We start from the raw sequence: 12,385 nt of genomic DNA on the forward strand, positions 1-12,385 counted from the left end.
GTGCCGTGTCAAATCTCCAGTACGATCCGTGCTGTATGCACACTGGTCGCATTGTTGACTTGTCATACCGAGCTGCGCTGAGTGCCTTTGCTCCATCAGACCAATTCTGCAGAGGAAGCGTCAGAGGAAGCGTCAGCGGCAGACAGAAAAAAATAATATCCACACCATCTACACGTCAGTATCGAGGCACAGAGGAAAGCATATATACACAGTAACACGTGACTTACACGTCTATACTTATTCATATATTCATGATATAGTGGAAAAGTGTCCCAAATTCATCACACGGGCTGTTATGGCACACAATGAGAGGGCAAATAGTTATAAACATACCTGGAAGCCCTCGTATCTTCAAAATGAATGTTCACCAAAAACTCCGAGCACACAATTTCAGCTGGCTGGCAACAAAAGGAATATTTATGAAAGCTAAATTCAGCTGACGTAGCAAAGTGTGTTTAAAATAATACTGTTTGTGTTATGCAGAAATTCATAAATTAATGTTCAATTGCAATTTAGAGGTGTGAAGCCAGGCACAGATGTCCTTGAATGCTGGGATGAACAGATCCGACTTCAGCTGCACGTGTGTGCTGTGTTAACTTCCTGACTCCATTCTTACAAAGAGTTGCAGAGGAAAACAAAACTAAACTACTGTTTTGATATAACCTCCGTGCGCAATAGAGTTAATAGACTTTACTGCAAACACAAACTTGACACTGTCACACACTCAGAGGTGGAGCCAGGTTTTCAGGTAGGGGGGGCAACCCTTCCAGAAATGAAAAAATGATAGTAGTTGTTAGTAAGTAAGAAGTTGTTAGTAAGGAGTTGTTAGTAAGGAGTTGTTAGTAAGGAGTTGTTAGTACGTAGGGAGTTGTTAGTAAGGAGTTGTTAGTAAGTAAGGAGTTGTTAGTAAGGAGTTGTTAGTAAGTAGTTGTTAGTAAGTAATGAGTTGTTAGTAAGTAAGGAGTTGTTAGTAAGTAAGGAGTTGTTAGTAAGGAGTTGTTAGTAAGGAGTTGTTAGTAAGGAGTTGTTAGTAAGGAGTTGTTAGTACGTAATGACTTGTCCCTTGCTTTTTATTCGACGGGTGTGATCGGCATTGCGCTCGCTGAAGGTGTTTGCCTTCAGGGAAGTCGTGTACTGTATACGCAACTGCGCAAAATTCTGTGAGTCGCTTGTAACTGCTTTGCCGTTACTTATTGCCAATTATGGACTCGGACTGTTGTCCTCTCATAGAGTCCCTGGCACGTAATAATATGCCACACGGTGGCAGTGGGGGTCGCAAAATGCTGATTTATCTACATATATATGAAAGGGAAATGTGTGGATACGTGTGTCTGTTCGAAATGTTTAGCATACTTCCCAACGTGCCACACACTTGAAATTTGGCATGTGGGTATGTTCCATACTGTACACAATGTAAAAAATATAAATAGTCTTTTGTATTTTTTTTGGGGGGGGGGGGGAAATGACCATGAAGTGTCTGGCGTCAACCCGCAACACCTCTGAGTTAAGCGCTCTGCAATGCTTAGAGCTGTTAACAGCGTGCCGGGAGATTTTAGGTGGCGCTTCGCTACTGGCCGATGAAGCCATTGGATTCTCCGAGTTCAATACATATCCTCCGTGCGAAGAACGGGTAGAACTGCTATCTTAAATATGAAGCAGAACATTCCATCTGTTTGTTTGTGCGAAGCAGCAAAAACCTCTCCAACGCTGAGCTCTGGCGTCGTGAAAATTTGCACAGCTTACGCTGTCTGGAATTTCTAAGTGAACGTGACTATTTTCAGCTCGCCACGTCATTATTCCCTTCCCGAGTGGCCGAAATCGACCTTACGTAGAAGTGGGGTAAGGTTGAATTTCCTTGAGTGAAAACATCCGATTTAGGTAAGTTGATTTGTTTCGGCTTTTTTCTTTCTTGCAAGCATCAATTTTTTCCAGGGTTTTTCAGTGAAATAGAAGGGAATGTGAAGTTAATCAAAGACAATAATCCAAGTCCCGGGCGAAGCCTGGTAGTGAAGCTCGTTACTAATAAACCCCAATGATCCTATCAAAATTAGGGATTTCGATCGGATCGTTGGGGGGGCACGTGCAACTCCACCCCCACTGGCTCCACCACTGTCACACACTGGCATGGTTCACAGGTGGTGGTGTGTCCAGACCCACGCCTGGCCACCTTCACCTGCTCAGTATTAATGCTTCCTCACTCCACCAAGTAGTTAATTGAGGATCAATCAACACAGCCGAGGCTGCGTGTCTCTCTCCCCGTGGTCGTGTAGATTTCCTTCCCGATCCCCCGGTCTCCCCTCTACGTGTAGAGAATGAACACCGCCACGCGTCTAGAGTGAACACCGCCACGTGTCTAGAGTGAACACCACTACACATCTAGAGTGAACACCACCAAGCGTCTAGAGTGAACACCACCAAGTGTCTAGAGCAGGGGTCGGGAACCTTTTTGACTAAGAGAGCCATGAAAGCAAAAAATTTGGAAATTTATTTCAGTGAGAGCCATATAATATATTTTAAAAGTGAATTCAACTAAATGTCAGTATAATAAGCCTCTGAATTTATTCTTTTAAATAATGTTGTTATAACACTCACCATTAATGCGACTTCTGGTGCTGCATGGATTTGCTGATGTCTTTGTAGTCGGGTTGGTACTTGGTGAGGTTAAGCTTCATGCAAGCGTTGAGGCTTTCATCCGTTAAACGTGATCGTAGGTTGGACTTGATGTTTTTAAGATGTGAGAATGACTGCTCACATGCATACGTAGATCCAAACATGGTCAATACAGCAATACTCACACGCTGCAGTGTGTGGTATGTGACAGGAAGCGCGTTCCAAGTTTTGAGAATCAGCTGGTCTTCGGGTTGGAGTTTTTTCATTTCTGTCCACATGTGCTTGCTCGCCAACTCCGCTTTCTGTCGTGTGATTCTTTCCAAATCTTCATTCAGTGACTTGAACTTATTCACCCACATGTCCGAGGCCTTCAGGTCAGCCACTTCTGCTTCAAAATCTCTGACAGAGACACCAGGGATGTAATTCAGGTCGGCTGTGTTCAGTGAACACTCGTTTGGATGGGTGATTAACTTAAAAAGACGAGTGTGCTCACGAAATTCTCCAAAGCGTGCTTTGAAGGACTGTAGGAGACTGGATGTGCAGCCAGCTAGCTGGTGGAGATCAAGTTTTTGAATGGGCTCACTTGCTGTGCATGCATCTTTAAATTGGCTCAGTTTTTCAAAATGTAGTAAACGACCTGTTTCAAGATCCGTGATGAAAAGCTCCAGCTTGTTTTCAAAAGCAAATACAGCTTGTTGAAGGGATAACACTGTATTTCCAATGCCTTGCATTTTCACGTTGAGCTGGTTCAGATGTTCAGTCAGATCTACGAGATAGTAAAACTTGAGGAGCCACTCGGTGTCGGCTAGCTCAGGATGCCCGACGCCTTTTATTTCAAGGAAAGTCCGGATTTCGTTCAGGCAAGCCGCAAAACGGCTAAGCACCTTCCCTCTTGACAACCAAAGCACATTGCTGTGCAAAAGCAGACCAGGATAGTTATTTACAACTTCATCCAGCAGTGTTTTAAACTGGCGATCATTTAAGGCTCGGGCAACAATAAAGTTGATCACACGAATGACCAGCGACATCACTTCGCCAAACTGCCTGTCACACATCTGAGCACAAAGTGCCTCCTGGTGTATAATGCAATGGAAACTTAGGATGGGTCTATTTTCATGTTCACGGAGAAGCGCCACAAATCCTTTGTTTTTCCCCACCATACACGGAGCACCATCAGTACACACTGAGAGAAGTTTATCCATAGGTAGACTTTTTTCTTGAGCAAACTCCATGAAAAACTTGAATAAATCCTCACCTCTTGTGGACCCTTTTAATGGCAGAACAGCAAGACTTTCTTCGCGCAGTGTGTCACCAACAGCATATCTTGCAATCACGCTGAACTGCGACAAATGGCTCACGTCTGTTGACTCATCCAAAGCCAGAGAAAAGAACGGCGCTGCATTTATGTCCTTCACTTGCGTTTCCTCCACTTTGTTTGCCATCACGATGGTACGATCATGAACAGTTCTTGCCGACAGAGGCATGTCTTGTATCCGTTTGATTATCTTGTCTTTGTTCGGAAGATCATCAAAAAGTTAATTGGCTACATCCAGCATGAACGTTTTAGCATACTCGCCATCTGTGAATGGTTTTCCGTTCCTCACTATTGCTAAAGAACCAGCAAAGCTAGCCGAATTATAGTCACCTTGCCGGGTCCATACGCGGAGTTGCTGCTGGCTAGCTTGCACCCTGCTCAAAAGCTCTTGGCACGCTTTCTTTCTGCTGTCTCCCGCAGGGTATTTTGATGCAAAGGTAGCGTGGCGCGTGTCGAAGTGCCGCTTTACATTCGACCGTTTCAACGATGTAATTTTGTCATTGCAAATTAGACACACCGCAGAACCCGCTCTCTCCACAAAGGCGAATTCTTCGGTCCATTCGTCCTGAAATGTACGATACTCGTCGTCTTTTTTTCTTTTCGCCATCTTCTTCGTCGAAGGGTTAGCTTTGAGCTAATGACCGAGCAGACGCAGTCTCAGACTGATTCAAAAGGGGGCGTTTACCTGTTTTACCCAGCAACGGCAAACGTAGGCCAGTATCATCCAATTAAAATAATGGACAATTGCTCCTGCAGCCCTGAACAGGACATGCGCAGTGAAAAATCGATGTATGGATTAAAACAAGTGAGAATATTTTGTTTTATCTGCGAGCCATATGCAATCATCAAAAGAGCCACATCTGGCTCGCGAGCCATAGGTTCCCGACCCCTGGTCTAGAGTGAACACCGCCACGTGTCTAGAGTGAACACCGCCACGCGTCTAGGGTGAACACCACCCCGAGTCTAGAGTGAACACCGCCACGCGTCTAGAGTGAACACCGCCACGCGTCTAGAGTGAACACCGCCACGCGTCTAGAGTGAACACCACCACGTGTCTAGAGTGAACACCACCACGCGTCTAGAGTGAACACCACCACGCTGTTGACAAAGCCTCACCTTGTGTTGTTGTGGGCAGGTTGCTTCTGATAACAAGAGCGGTATAGCAGCTCAAGCGGGCTTGGCCTGGTGAAAAAAAATAAAAACTGCGTGAATATTTACAATAAAAACAAAGTTACAAAGTGGCGAGCCGGGTGAAGACAAATTAAACTTAAGCGAGATAATTAAAGTAAACGCAATCAGGCGAGGGCAGGAGGCAAGGCCCCGCGTGGCTAGGCCCCGCGCTGTAAAGTTCCAACCTGGACATCGATTCCCATGCTCACTGCTACTCAACTGACATCCCTACGAGCGAGAGAGAGCGAGGCTCTACGTTGGTAAACAACAACCACCACAACCACCACCACCACCACAACCGCGATGAGAATTTCTCACCTCGGATTTCAGTTCACGTGCGGAGCGGCAGATTCCTGTTACCTCGTGACGTCACGCGGCAGCAGGAGGTGACGTCACTTGAGTGGTACAAGACACTCCCCTCCCGCAACGAGCGGGTCTTAATTTAAATAAATTATGTTAATGAGTCCGGCCCATACGTGGAGGGATGGGGCGTGGGTGCTGAAACCCGTCGCAATAAACTCGCGACGGCCTTCACGAATACATTATGTTAATGAGCCGCCAGTCACCGGGCGTAGCTTTGCCCAAATAAGGATTGTACTTGAACAGATAACGGAAGTTGACCCAGGCAGAGGTGACGTCACGCTCAAGGGCGCGGTAGACGGGGTGGGGTGAATACCTTGGTGACATGACGTCACTGGCGAGGTACACCTCCCCCTGGCGTTTCACGCCGATGAGGTGATGCTGAGTGGTGACGTCACAGAGCGGGATTGGAGTTTAAGTTGATTTAGATTCATTTTCCATTGCTCCCTCCCTTGAACTCAGCAACAACAACAACGTGGACATTGCATCCCACTGGGATTTTTTTAGCACACAGCCTTGGTGTACGGTGCTTTTTTCAGGAATATTTTGCTGTTTTTAATTCATGGATTTTCTGTTTGCAGTCACACAAAGTAGTCACTTTAAGATGTGTTTCTTGTTCGTTTTTGTGTTTGTTGTGGTTGCACTTGATTCAAGAGCCGAATGGCTCACAGGGGTATACCAAAATATATAAACTGAAACTATTGTGTACACTGTGTGTACACACTGTGTACGTACACGCTGTGTGTGCACTGTGTGTGTGTACACGTACACACTGTGTGTACGTGTACACTGTGAATGTACAGTGTGTGTACACTGTGTGTACACACACTGTGTGTACACACACTGTGTGTGCACTGTGTGTGTGTGCACTGTGTGTGTGCACTGTGTGTGTCTGTGCACTGTGTTGTATATACACTGTGTGTGTGTACACTGTGGGGGGCACAGTCATCTCAGTCGACCAATGGGCATCTTTTCATCAATTTATTATTTTCCAATTTTCTTGTTTTCTATCTACGTGACTTTACCGAAAGAACCAAGAATGTGGTAGCACATTCTCTATTTATTGCAGAGGTTCAAGGTTAAAAACCCGACAGGCACACCTGGCTACCCCAGTAACATTCACCACAACATGCGCAGTCTGCTAAACGGCAGATGTAAAACAAACCACTGTGTCACTCACAACGCACATTGCATGTTGGTGTCACGGTCAAAATTGTGTCAATTCCAGTAACACTATCCAGAAACTCCACAACGGAGACACGCACCCCCTGTACCAACGACGGAGGCGCAGGGACAGATGCTCGATTACGTTGGAATCGATCTGCAGACGGCCAGCAGCTCCGTGTCGCCTTATCTCGATCCCGCGATCCCTACCAGGTGATAGTCCGCATCGAACCAAACCCCCGGCAAGGCCATCGTCTACTTAACGATGAGAGAAAACTCACACGAAATGTCGTTTTCAATGAATAAGCTTTTAATGAAGAAATACAACTATATAATTCAAAACATAATACAATTAAAAGCTGTTTCATTTTCAAACTTCAAGACGGAGCATCGGGAGCTTGCGTGGAGGCGTCGTTCGCGTGCAATTTTTTTCGTGACTTTCCTGGCCCAAGGCCGCAAATGGTTATGAGGGGCGCCGCAGGTGGTCAGGCTTGCTTCAACTCTTGGTCGTGAACATCCAGACGTGAATCAGCAAGGAGCATTTCATGTCCTAGTTCGAGAAAATCTACGTCAACACGTAATACAAAACTACAATTTGTGTTGCAGAGAATGAACCTCCTCTATGTGTAACCTTTGAGTGGTGTGCCACGTAACTGATTAATGATCCGAGTATGCTCCTTATTTCAAAGACGATGAGTTGCTGCAGAGGGAGATGCTTCCTGAAAACACAAAAATACCCTTTGACCTGTATCACAAGAACAATGAGTCTCACCTGAGTTCTCTGTACAGGTTACTTCCAAACACACACACACACTTTGTCCTAACATCACTTATTCAATGTTTGACCCTTATAGACAAAATTTTACATGTATGCACACAATCAGACAAGTATTCATTCTAAATTGAATTACTGCACTGAAATATACTGCATCAGTTTACATCGCATTAACAAGAAGATATTTTAAAAAATACGCACTGTCTGCTTAACAGTGTATGTACAACGTACTATTGTTGCGTCATTCAAAACGAGTAGGCCATTGCATGCTGGCGTCTGGGTCAAAATTTATCAAATTCGAAACATTGCCTACAAACTCCACAACTAAGATGCCACATCAACCATCGCCCCCTACTGACAGGCTCTTGTCCACATGCAGGCCGGTGCAGGGCCACCACCTTGTGCCACACAGGGGCAGCTGCTACTTGGGGATGCTCTTCGTGTGTCTGAGACGAGATACAAAAGTCCGAATTGCCAGAGGCAATAAAGCAAGCACCATATAAGTGGAATAATTAAATAACAAAAATCACGACGTTTCGGCCACAACACAAGTGGCCTTCATCAGGTGAAGGGACCGTGCTGTCATGATGAAGGCCACTTGTGTTGTGGCTGAAACGTCGTGATTTTTGTTATTTTATCTTTTTACCTACGTGACTTTACCGAATAGAACCAAAGAGTATGGATCCTTGCAGTCACGAAAGCTTCAAATCTAGAATGGAATTATTAAAACCGAGTGAATGCTTGGGAGCTTATTGGCTCTCGCTCCTGGTTAGAGATCTACCCAACCCACAGGTCCACAAAGACTGGCCACTCTCACCATGCAGGTTTAACCTAGGAACTGAGTGTTCAACTTCACATTCTTGTCATTAAAGGCCTGTGACTAAGGTGTATCCATTGGAGCGACCAGAGTGGAGTCGGCTCCGGGAGAGGCAACCACCTCGCCCCACGCCGCTCCTCCACTTCGAGGTCTGCGGAGAACTTCGCCACCACCACCACCACCAGCGTGGCAATCTTCACGGCTGTGCTCACTGTGGTTCTGCTGCTCACGCAGCCGGTGGTGGAACTTCTCGGAGGATCTCAGCGTGGGGGTTCGAACATCAACGGCTCCAACACCAGCACCACCACCACGATCAACAACTACTCGGGACTCGTGAAGGACGTCTCTCCACCGGCAGCGGTCGCCACCTGGGGACCGATGTTCACCAGCGGCCACGCACACGGACAGGAGAGGGGCGGCCCAGCCTGGCCCCACGGGATGTCCTGGCTCATGGACAGCGCGCCGACTCCTCTCCTGCAGGCTGCGGGTCAGCTGTGCAGTAGCCACAGTGAGGCCATTGTGGACAGCGTGCTCCCTGCCCTACTGCAGGCTGTGGGTCAGCTGTGCAGTAGCCACAGTGAGGACATAGTGGACAGCTCGCTCCCTGCCCTACTGCAGGCTATGGGTCAGCTGAGCGGCAGCTGACAGGACATAGTGGACAGCGTGCTCCCTGCCCTGCTCCACGTCGTGCGTCAGCTGTACAGCGGCTGCAAGGAGGCCATCGGCTCCACCGTGCCGCTGAACACCCCGCACATCGCCGTGCGTCTCCGGCGTTCTGTAAGTCGCAGAGTTGAGTGAGCAACATCCATCATCGTCGTCGTCACCATCAGCCACGGTCAATCCACTAGCGGGTAGAGACCTCCCCGTGCCGTCGCAACCTCCCACGATGCCGCTGTGCGGTGATCCACCCAGCGCCTGACACGTGGAGCGATTTCATTGCTTCATCTCCCCACTGGGCATCCTCTCGGATGACCACCCCGCCGCCCATCGGCATCAATCGCCCCCTTCACGTCCTCCACCGTCACCCTCAACTCCACCCGCGGTGTTTTCAACAGCCTGGTTGGCCACTGGAACGGTATCCCGGACAGTGCCGGATTAAGCTCGTGCGGGTCCTGTGGCATATATTATAACGGTGCCCAAAATAAAATAACACAATTATTAAAACGCAAAGTTTACACATCTACCGGGTCTCCACCTGACTTTGTATTGTCTTGGAGGAAGTCCACCCACACCTCCACTTCCACGAACTGCTGGGAGTTGCCTCGCTCTGCCTCAATCAGAATTCTCCTCCTGCTTCACGTTGCCTCCATCGATGTGAAGGTCCCATTTTGGAGTTGAATCTTCATCTTCATATTTCACCTTCACTTCTTCGCTCTTCACCATCACTTCTTCACATTTCACCTTCACTTCTTCGCTCTTCACCATCACTTCTTCCCTCTTCACCATCACCTCTTCATATTTCACCTCGATACCTTTAAAAGTGTCCAAGCTGGGATTTTCTTTCGGTTCTTATTTCATGAGGGATGGGCTTATTGTGGCACTTTGACTTTCACAAGCTGTTTTCAGACTCCACTCCTTGTGGACCTTCTGATGCTTGTGCGTTCTCTGGTGTACTTGAAGATGTGATGACTGTGCAAACGCCATCCCGCACAGAGTGTACCTGAAGGGTTTCTCTCCTGTGTGTGTTCTCTGGTGTTTTTTAAGAGCAGATGAACGTGCAAACGCCTTCCCACACACACTGCACTTGAAGGGTTTCTCTCCCGTGTGTGTTCTCTGGTGTACTTGAAGATGATGATGAAAGTGCAAACGGCTTCCCGCACAGAGTGCACTTGAAGGGTTTCTCTCCCGTGTGTGTTCTCTGGTGTACTTGAAGATGTTGTTGCTGTGCAAACGCCATCCTGCACAGATTACACTTGAAGGGTTTCTCTCCTCTGTGTGTTCTCAGGTGTCTTTTAACAACAGATGACCGTGAAAATGCCTTCCCACACACACTGCACTTGAAGGGTTTTTCTCCCGTGTGTGTTCTCTGGTGTGCTACAAGAGGAGATGAATGTGCAAACGCCTTCCCACACGTACTGCACTTGAAGGGTTTCTCTCCCGTGTGTGTTTTCTGGTGTACTAGAAGATGTGGGGACTGTGCAAACGCCTTCCCGCACAGAGTGCACTTGAAGGGTTTCTCTCCTGTGTGTGTACTCTGATGTCTTTGCAGATGTGATGACTGTGAAAATGCCTTCCCGCACACCGTGCACCTGAAGGGTTTCTCTCCCGTGTGTGTTCTCTGGTGGATCTCAAGAACTGATGGCCATGCAAATGCCTTCCCACACACAGTGCACTTGAAGGGTTTCTCTCCCGTGCGAGTTCTCTGGTGCCGTGTCAAATTTCCAGTCCGATCCGTGCTGTATGCACGCTGGTCGCATTGTTGCCTTGTCGTACAGAGCTGCGCTGAGTGCCTTGCTCCAGCAGACCAGCGTCAGCTGCAGACAGAAAAAAATAATATCCACACCATCTACACGTCAGTATCGAAGCACAGAGGAATGAATATATACACAGTAACACGTGACTTACACGTCTATACTTATTCATATATTCATGAAGTAGTGAAGAAGTGTCCCAAATTCATCACAGGGCTGTTATGGCACACAATGAGAGGGCAAACGGTCATAAACATGCCTGGAAGCCCTCGTATCTTCAAAATGAATGTCCACCCAAAACTCCGAGCACACAATTTCAGCTGTCTGGCTACAAAAGGAATATTTATGAGAGCTAAATTCAGCTGACATAGCAAAGGGTGGTGAAAACAATACTATTTGTGTTAGGCAGAAATGCATAAATTAACGTTCAATCGCAACTTAGAGGTGTGAATCCAGGCTCAGATGTCCTTGAATGCTGGGATGAACAGTTCCGACTTCAGCTGAATGTGTGTGCTGTGTTAACTTCCTGTTTCCATTCATATAAAGAGTTCCAGAGGAAAACAAAAGTAAACTATTGTAATGCTATAACCTCCGTGTTCAACAGAGCTAATAGATGTTACTGCAAACACAAACTGTACACTGTCACTGGGTAAACAGGCGGTGGCGTGTCTAGAATCACGCCTGGCCACCTTCATCTGCTTGGCATGAATGCTTCCTCACTCCACCAAGTAATTAATTGAGGATCAACGAACATAGCCGAGGCTAACTGGAGTTTGCGTGTCTCTCTCCGTGGTGAGACGTTAACTACCTCACCTGGTATACAGGAAGTCGTGGGTTTGATCCCGACCCTGACGCCTGCTGTATATTTGGAGTTTGCGCGTATCTCCGTTTAGCGTCTTTGACCGATAGACATTGACACAGGTATTCTTGTTTCTTTCGGTAAAGTTACGTAGATAGAAAATAACAATAACAGATAATACAATTACATTAAATAAAGACCACTGTGTTGCGATCAAAACGACGTGAGTTTTTTGCTTTATTTACATTTTTTCATTTATTTTCATTTAATTTTCTATCTACGTGACTTTACCGAAAGAACCAAGAATATTAATTCCTGCAGTCACCAAAGTTTTAAGTCAAAACATTCACACACGTTGACAAAGCCTCACCTTGTGTTGTTGTGGGCAGGTTGCTTCTGATAACAAGAGCGGTATAGCAGCTCAAGCGGGCTTGGCCTGCTAACAAAAGAAAATAAAAACTGCGTGAATATTTACAATAACACAAAATTACAAAGTGGTGAGCCGGGTGAAGACAAATTAAACTTAAGTGAGATAATTAAAGTGAATGCAATCAGGCGAGGGCAGGAGGCAAGGCCCCACGTGGCAAGGCCCCGCGTTGTAAAGTTCCAACCTGGACATCGATTCCCATGCTCGCTGCTACTCAACTGACATCCCTACGAGAGAGAGCGAGGCTCTACCTTGGTAAACAACAACAACCACCACTACCACCACCACAACAACCACAATCGCAATGAAAATTTCTCACCTCGGATTTCAGTGCAGGAAGCGATAGCTTCCTGTTACCTCGTGACGTCATGCGGCAGCAGGTGACATGACGTCACATCCGGGGTACGAGACACGCTCCTCCCACAATGAGCTGCTCCGTAAATAAATAAGTTATTGAATGAATAAATTATGTTAATGTTATCCGTCCCATATGTTGTGGGGTGCTGAACCCGTCGCAAAAAACTCGCGACGGCTTTA

The 12,385-nt window shown here is 46.8% G+C and overlaps 1 long non-coding RNA gene across 1 annotated transcript; it reads right to left on the reverse strand.

Moving 5' to 3' along the window:
* Positions 1–6,911: 6,911 nt before the first annotated feature.
* Positions 6,912–11,862, reverse strand: LOC142908921 (uncharacterized). The gene is made up of 2 exons (XR_012932034.1): positions 11,792–11,862; positions 6,912–10,685 (listed from the first exon to the last, which is right to left on the reverse strand). It is a non-coding gene; the product is annotated as an uncharacterized LOC142908921 (long non-coding RNA).
* Positions 11,863–12,385: the final 523 nt, after the last annotated feature.

Source organism: Petromyzon marinus, unplaced genomic scaffold (assembly GCF_048934315.1).
Source record: "Petromyzon marinus isolate PM22_M1 ecotype Great Lakes invasive population unplaced genomic scaffold, UKy_Petmar_22M1.pri1.0 PM_G_Scaffold_11, whole genome shotgun sequence".
In the NCBI taxonomy this organism is placed as follows: Eukaryota; Metazoa; Chordata; class Hyperoartia; order Petromyzontiformes; family Petromyzontidae; genus Petromyzon; species Petromyzon marinus.